Genomic DNA, 9,426 nt, shown 5'->3' on the forward strand with positions numbered 1-9,426 from the left:
ATTATCAAAGCACATTCCCTGCCGAACCTCCTGGTAGTTTTTAATCATGTCTGGCATAACAGAGACTTTGGGGAAAATTGTTTCACTTAATTCTGCATTTTCTCACAGGACAGACAGGACTAACGTGAAGAGAATTGATGGGGATGAGCACAACTGTTTCCATGACCTCTTTAATCACGACTGAGATTTCCTGCTACTTTCCTGGAAAATGATGCAGTTTAGTATTTATTACAGAAAAGGGCAATTGTAAAGCCTCCCACTTAACAGATCTGATAAAAACCTGGCAAAGGGCAAATCCCTAGCATTCAGCTATAGACCAGTAAGAAGGGCAAGACCTTCTGCTTTTGCTTCATAACCTTTCCAGTTATTCATTCAAGCAGAGAATAGCAGCACTATTCTTATCTATTTCCACTATTTCCTTATCATGTTCCTCTCTGGTGCTCTACTAGGGCCTTGGTGTCTTCCCTCACAGAATCTCCTTCCCACCCCAGCCCTTAGCTTTCTCTTTGGCTTCTTAACATTGTGTTTTTGCTCCCTACATGTATTATAGTACTTTATGTACCGATATTCAATTGTCTCAAAATGTTTTGTTCACCAACCCTAGGATATTCGACTTTAACCAAAGCACATGGTCTTTGAACTGCTCTGTGGGATAGGACAAAATATGCTAGCCTTCAAGTTAATCTTTATTGGTTTCTACTGTTTCTACCAATGGTGTTTATTTAGCACACTTTTTATTCAGCACTTTTGTTAGCACAAAGTTTATTCACAACTTTTGTTCTTACAGCATCATTGGATTTTTTAGTAGTGGACTTCTCTAAAACTACTGGTAATGTCAGGTTTATAAAATGTAATACCAAAGGGACAGCTTGACTTGCTTTCTTCTCTGGATCTCATTCAAATCCATTTATTTTTCTAGTCTCTTTGTATACTGGGGCCAACGTATGTGTCCTCCAGAATCCAAACAGCCCTTTGGGCCTTTGTGCCTCTTTTACTAGTAAAAACGGGTCAGGACAATTTGTTCTTTACCGTTTGTGAAATGCTTCTAGTGGCCCTAGGCCAGATTATTCCCAGAGAAAGGACTGACTAATCTGGGTTAAACTCACACAGATTGGCTTAAAGGGATCATATCTCATGGGATTCATTAAGGAAGGCAGCTGGCAGATACGGAGCAAATGTTCCTTTTCCCAACTGGTGATAATGAGCCAGTAAATCTTTTCAGATAATTCAATAAATTTCTTATCTTTTCATCTTGTGTCTTAACAATAAATTTCTTATCTTTTCATCCTGTGTCTTAACAGCCACCTAATGACAGCTGTATCTGATTCACCCTTTTCTTATATCTTTAACTGCCCCTTCCCCTTGCCTTTCTTTGACTATCCATTTTAACGGTTTCCTAGGAGATAAATCTAGGTAACTCAGCCATCCAGGCATGAAATGTTCATCAAAATCTGCACCCCAACCCTATCCTGTCCTATTTCCTGCATCACAATGATTTGACTCAAGGGCCTGAAAGCCAAGGCTACTTCTGACACCATTGTCTAGCACAGCATTTGTCTTCGGCTAGCAAGCTGAGTCAGGAGACACAGGCAAGCTTTAATATAATACTGTTTACTTAGCATTATAGAAGGAAATAGGCAATACATGAAACAGGTGTACCATCTTCATCTCATCATCACCTCATCTCAGCAGCTACCCAAGTACAAAAAAGTAGTTAAAAAAAAAAAGATTTCCTTTACATCCTCACACACATATGTATGCATGGCTGCCACAAATGATTGCCAAGATGTGTGTGCAACCTTGAAACATGGAAGCTACAGCCTCTATTTCCCACCAACTTTTTATACCATAGTTATCCCACAGGCTCAAAGCCCATGTGCATGACAACTCACAGCCCCTCTAACCTGAGGCAGATGTTGTGTTCCGCAAAACAAATGAGCCAGTCAAAACATTCCTCATTTGTCTTAAAACTACTGTTTCCATGGAAACAGCCCTATGAGAATCTAAGATCTTTCTGAAGCAGTCTTGATATGCAGGCTTAATAGTAACTCTTTATTCACAAAAGCTTTATACATACATATGTATGTATGTATGTATATATGTGGTTAAATGTGATGTGTTAATCACCTTTTTAAAATATCTGTATTTATATATTGTTTTCATTTACCACAATCCTTTTGTCTAACCATTTCTAATTTATGAAACACAACACAAACAGAAAGGTGCACAAAATATTAAATACAGTAAAATATAGTATGTATATATAAATCATCATGCATCCATCCCCCAGATTGAGAAACTGAACACTGTCATCACCTCCAAAGCCTCCAGGCTGTTACTTCCCAAACTAAGACTCCTCAATATTCCTTAGTCTTGTGCCTGTCTTTAACTTTTATAATAATCACAACTACATATTGTTCCAGTTTTATCACTAAGTACACATTGCTAAACAATACAGTTGGGTCTTTCCTATTTCAAATTTTTTATAAATACTACCTACTGATTTGTGTGTTTTTTATTTTTATTTTTTTTGCTCAACATTCTCTTTCTAAGATTGTGCAGTGGCCATTTGTTTTTCATTACTATGCAGTATTCTATTATATAAAAATGTCACAATTTATTTAATTCAGTCTCTTATTAATGGTTATTTGTTTTATTTCAAGTTAGGGTAACACAAAGAGTGCTCCTCATAATATTCTTTGCATTTCTTTAAGGCAAGCATTATCACTTTTGTTTTGTTTTGTTTTTGTTTGTTTGTTTTAAACAAATAGAATAATGGATAAAGAGAGAAAATGTCATTTACTTAATATCATGATGCTGGTAGAATTGGACTTTAAACCTAATTCTGGAGTCTCTGTGACTCCAGAGTCCATGTTCTCAATTTCTTCAATAGTCCTTGTAATAAGAAGCACGTTTTAATGAAAATAGTGACAATTGAGATGAAGAAAATTGACAAATTCAACCAGTTCTAAGAATACAGATTCAATATGATTTTGTGATTGAGGCAGTTGCTGAAGGAGATGCAAAAATCGATAGTAACATTGATTAAGCACCTGGCTTGAGTAAGTGATTGGTGGTGTCATTTAGTGAAATACTAAATACAGAAAAATGACCAGGGTTGGCAGATGAGGAATTTAGATGGACTTGAACACACTGCATTTCGTACCTGCAAGACACCACTTGACTAATAGTAATAGCTAGCATTATTGAAAACTAGCAATATGCCAGGAATTGTTCTGAAGTATTTACATGCATTAATTTGATTCTCACAACAAACCTATGAGGCAGATCCTATTATTGTGTCCATTTTATAGAGGAGGAAAGAAAACTGAGGGAAACAAAAGCTTAGTAGAACCTCAATGTTACAAAGCTAGTAAATGAGATGTTTACATAAGCAGCCACTTCTAAAATTCCTATTCTTAAGCATAAAATATGTAAAGTCTTTTGATAAAATGTCATGGGCAATAGGCAGTGAGCTATACAGAGGCTGAAGCTTAGGTAAGAGATCTGGGCTGGAATATAAATCTGAAAGTATTTACATGTCATTGAATATATGTAAGTTCAATTACATCATTAATTATGAGCCATAGGTGATTTTGCCCCCTAGGAGACATTTGGCAGTGTTTGAAGACATTTTGTTTGTCTTAACTGGGGTGGGTGCTAATAGTATCTAGTCTGGGGGTTGGGGCAGGGAATTTGCTAAACATCCTACAATGCACAGGATTGGCCCTCACCACAAGAAATTATCCTGTTCAAAATGTTAAATTGAGAAACCCTGTCCTACACAGATTCATCATTGGATGGAGGCCCACCTAGGAAGGAAGAGTGATGCGGACTAGGAAACTCTTCAGCTGAGACTTGTCTACTGACAGCACTTACAGCAGCTCTGGTAATAAGTTCTTTATTCCTAACTAGGAATGTATCAGTGTGTCACAGCATCTGCCATGATTATGGAAGGGAGATAAAGAAACACAGCCAGATGGGTCCCTGACGCAGGGGGAACCCTGCTTTCAACCACCTGCTGGGTTCAACAGTGTATGAAGTCATGCCTTTCCATTTCCTGCAATTCTGATGCTTTGACATCTCAGGGTTTTGCTGATCCTGGAAAGCCTACCCCTTCCAGGACTAGCCATCTCCTACATAGTAAATGACTGGCCCAGGACTGTGAGATTCATATGCAAACCAATAATGCAGAGCTTTCACACCCCACAACCTCCTCTACGAGGCTGTCACACTCAGGGCCACTATCCGCTGCCCTAATCACTGCAGAGTCAAATACTAGACAACTAGGGACAGCTCCTATACCCCAGAGTCTGCTGGGATTATTTAAACAAGCCAATTCTAAACCTGTTTACCTTGCTGCAGAAACCAAAATAAAGGCTCTTGCTCACGCTCTCCATCACCCCTCAAATCCTTCTGCCTCCTGATTGAATCTGGTGCTTCCCAGCATGGCCTTGTGTGGCATGGCATACCCCTTCCTCTTGGGAACAAACTGTCTATACAATGGCCAGTGTCTCCTGATTTTTGGCCTCACAATACCTGAATAATAATGAAACCTACATTTTAAACTGACTAGGTTGTTTGAATGATTAACTTATTTCTGTTAGGGTTTTATTTGTACGTATGTCTTTTATTTCTTGTTTTTGTATTGAAAGCATTTAAAAACTCTCTGCACATGATTTGGTGGTCGAGTGGGTGCTATATTTACTATATTAATGCAAATTTTCATTTTTTAAAAATCTGTTTAATCTCCATGAGAAAAAGTATATCCACACATGGTATTTGTTATAAACATTATAGATGCACTGTTGTTGTCTTATTCACTATCTACCTATTGCTAATACATTCCACCTCTCTGATTTTGAGTCAGATAGTTTATGCACATAAAGCTTCTACAAATATTTAATGAAGTATTGTCATTTGTATTGCTTTGTAAACAATCTGTAATCCCCTTTGATCTGTGTTAATGAGTCATGCATTGTTTATTTCCAAATAATTAATTTTTAACTTTAGCTATTAATGGCTATTTTGTATTGTGATCTAATAACATGGCATGCACAACTTCAGCTTTTCTTTTTGTAACTGATTTAACATTTTTCTGGCCTATTAGATGACCAGTTTTTACAAAAGATCCACTGGCTTTTAAAATAAAGTGTATATTCTGTTTATTTGGAATATACTTGATCTCTTTATTTTAAAAATCTATAAATTAGAATAGTATATAGCCTTTACTTTTTTACTTTTTTTTAAATGAGTATTCAAAACCCGGGAGATGTTTCTTCAAAGCTAATTTTTTTTCTTTTCTAACTTCATTTTGTAAAATTTTATAGCACAGCTTTTACTTTAAGTATTTTGTAGCTATGTTATTTTTCATATAAAGGTTTATGATTCTAATATCTTCATTGTGGATATATCATTTTTAAACATAAAACTGAAGTCTTTTATAATTTATGACTTCTTTGCCTCAAAATCTGATATAGCTGATTTTAATGTTATGATCTTTCTTTTGTTTGCCTTTAGATGATGTATCTATGCCAGTCTCTTTTTCTATTTTTCTTTTCTTCCTTTTTTTTACCTCTCTAGGTCATATTCCCTTAGGTACGTCCCTTGGAAACCACATATAATTGGACTGATCTTTAATAGAACAGTTTAACCCATTCAAATTCAAAACTTTTAAGTTGTTATATCTGAAAACTTTGTTCATTTGCCCTTTCAATTTTAACTTAAAAAACGCTTCTTTACTGTCTTTTTCTTATCTGGATCCTTACGGAATACAATGTTCTCACCTGTATTGCTAACGCTTCATATAATATATATCTTATTTTAAAATGTTACAGATACATAAAAGTTAAAAATAAATTCCAATGATCAATTTCACAAACCAAATAATGCTTTGATACCACCTGATAGAATTCTGAATATTAGTATTATTTTACTTTGCTTCCTTTAGCTCTCATTCACCTCTCAGTTGGGTGAAACGAGGTTTTTATAATCAGAAATTTGAGATGTAGATTATTATGGTCATTTTCACATGTTATATATTCTATCTTATTAATTTCCTTTGTATTTTGTTTCAAAACCTATTTAGAATATTTAGTTCAACTTATTTGATTTCACCATTTATAATGCCTAACACTGAGCATTCTTTAGTCTTTTATGTGAATTAATCTCTTAGCTGTATATATGTACATCTTTCAGTAATTTTTTCCTCATGGAGAGAGTTCTTGTTATTATATCTGTCACTTCAATTTTTACCTTCCTCCTTTCAATTAACATCCTTCTTTTGTCAATCTGTTGATATTTCATCTTGTATTTTCTTTTTGTACCAGAGACCATATTTTAAAAATTGTACTAACGACACAAGCAGATGCTTTAAAAAATGTGCTTTAAATTTCTGATAATAAACCTTTTCCAAAGTATGTCCTTGCAGCTTAAATGCTGCTATATTTCTTTTATGTAGCATTTGCTAATATACTCACATATCTTTTATATCTGCTTATCCTGATGAGGAAAATATATATCCAAACAAGATATTTTTCCATAAACATTGTGTGTGAAATTATAGACCATCTGACTCTATTACAACCTCCCCTCACATGGATTTTGAGCCAGAGAGTTTATGGACCTGCAGAGTCTCTATCAAAATTTCTTATGTCCAGAAGACATTTATCTTTTTTGGCTATCTGGTAGTCTTTTGAAAAGGATAATTTATAGTTCGATGATTGGAAATATTCTCTGGCTCTTCAGATACGCTGAGAGGGAAATGGGAGCAATCAGAATACAGGGCTTTGCAGCTCTTTCAACCACAGTACCTTCTACTGCTGCTGCCACATGCCTCAGCAGAGAGCACCAGTTGCCTTCCATGTCTGTCACTGGCAGGAATAATACAATGATCATTTTATTTCTTAAATGAACAGAAAGAGCCACAGATGGGACAAACTGGATGATATGGTGGTCTTAAATGTTTTAGAAAACAGCTCCTTCCACAATATTAGAGGATTAAAAGGTTAGTGTTGTGGTTAGTACAGACATTGGGCATTGAGGCAAGAAACTGTCTGTGGCAGAACAATGCAGACTAATGATCTGTAGGTTTACTCTTTTAATATTCCTCAAGAGACAAAAATAAGTGGCAGTATCACCCATTAATTGAAGTTTTTTTCTTTCAGTATTTTTCACTTGTAGGTGTCTGTCTATCCTCTGCTCCCTGTTCTCTAACAGCTGGGGTTTCCTAACCCCCATCCATAGCCCTGTAGGTTCTAGGGCAAGATTTACCTAGATAGTTTTATCTAGTCCAACCATCTGACACTGAGCTTTGTCATCTGTGCCACTGGTCTTGCTGTTGTTTTGAAATTTGTCTTGCCTTCATTCTCACATGAAGCTCTGAAGAACTGGGCCCCTGCCTTTCCCTCTGTGGATTCAATTCCCTCTCTTGGTTAGTTTCCCAATACTTTAGGTTCACTGGGTTGACCCACGCTTGCGACAAAGAGAGGGATTGTAGTCTTTCCTTGACATTCAAAGCCTGTTGCCTGGTCTGAGGGGGACTTTCAGATGCCACCTGTCTGTCTGTCTTCTTGGCTGCCTCTCTGCCTCCCATCCAGGATTGCTAAATGCGTCCCTATCAGCATGCTTTGTCTCTGACACCACAGCTTCCAAAACTAACATCTATTGTGATTCCTTTTCAACACTGTACTCTATGTCCTGAAATGCACTTTTCCTAACTTCTGGCAGCAAGTTCTATTTTACCACTATGGTTAGGCTCATCTCTAGGTCAAGGTTCCTCTAGGGTTATTCAAACCCCTGTTGTTCAGCCATACATGGTCATATTAAAAATAAGAAAACTCCAGATAGGTCAGTATTCTTATCTCTGGGTTATACTAGGCAGTTTCTTCCTTCTCGTTCCAGCCACCATACAACCAACTGATCACTGATTTAGGTGGTTTCTCATGCAAATTTTTTTTTTTTTTTTTTTTTTTGAGACAGTCTCACTCTGTCGCCCAGGCTGGAGGGCAGTGGCACAATCTCAGCTCACGGCAACCTCTGCCTCCCGGGTTCAAGCAATTCTTCTGCCTCAGTCTCCTGAGTGGCTGGGATTACAGGCGCCCGCCGCCACACCCAGCTAATTTTTGTATTTTTGTAGAGATGGGGTTTCACCATGTTGCCCAGGCTGGTCTTGAACTCCTGACCTCAGGTGAGCCCTCTCAAAGTGCTAGGATTACAGGCGTGAGCCACCACGCCTGGCCGCAAAATGTATTTCATAGCTGACCAATTTTCATGAACTTCACTAGAAGACCCTACATCAAGTCACTGTTATCCTTTACCTAGGATAAAAATGCTTTCAATGTTCTCCCTGTTTATTCCTGCTCCTGCCTCATTCCTTCTCCATAGGGCAGTCAAAAAATCCAGTCACTCCTCTGTTTAAAACCCTTAAGGGACTTCCCACTTCTTTCGCTTATTATTTTTAAAAAAAAATTTTGTTTAGACAGGTTCTCACTCTGTTGCCCAGGCTGGAGTGCAGTGATGCAAACACAGCTAACGGCAGCCTCGATCTCTTTGGCTTAAGCAATCCTCCTGCCTCAGCCTCCCAAGTAGCTGGGACCACAGCCACCACCATGCCTGGCTAATTTTTACAAAAATTTTTGTAAAGACGGGAACTTGATATGTTGCCCAGGCTGATCTTGAACTCCTAAGCTCAAGAGATCCTCCTGCCTGGGCCTCCCAAACTGCTGGAATCACAGGCATGAGCCACCATGCCTGGCCTCACATATTCTTTAAGCTTATGCTGTGACTCATCTTCATCTTCAGCTTCTTTTCCAGCTACTTTCTCTCTTATGCTCTATCCACACTGGACTGCTTTCAAGATTTTTATTTACATTCTCTTCTGTCTGGATTGCTTTCAACTCTTGTGGGCAAATGCTAACAAATTTATCCTTTATCCTCCTCAAATGGCATACCCTCTAAGAGGTTCCTTACTGATTTCCTTATTAGATTACTCTATTAGCACCCTGCAGATTAGATTCTCTGAGAGCACCCTATACTTTTTGTTGGCAGCATTAACTTTTTGAATAATGTATTTGTTTGAATATTTGTTTCATGTTTGTTTCTGATATTATCCTGTAAACTTCATGATGATGTCTGTTTAGCACATCACTTCTTGACTAGGGTCTACCAGTATCTTCAATGAACAGAGACTCAAGCATATTTGCTCAATAAAGAAAAATTGGGGTGAACATGAAATGGAAATAAAATGTTAGCAATTTACCAATAATATTAAATATTTCTTATTAATTATATGTCTAGTGACAATATTAGGTATTCTGTGAAAATAGTGTTAGTTTGTGAGGAAATCTATCAATATTTTCTTCACATACAAGAAAAGGGAGAGGGCGTAGAATAGTTTAGTGAAAGGGAACAATATAATAACAAGTT

This window comes from Pan paniscus, chromosome 5, assembly GCF_029289425.2.
Source record: "Pan paniscus chromosome 5, NHGRI_mPanPan1-v2.0_pri, whole genome shotgun sequence".
NCBI classification, from domain to species: Eukaryota; Metazoa; Chordata; class Mammalia; order Primates; family Hominidae; genus Pan; species Pan paniscus.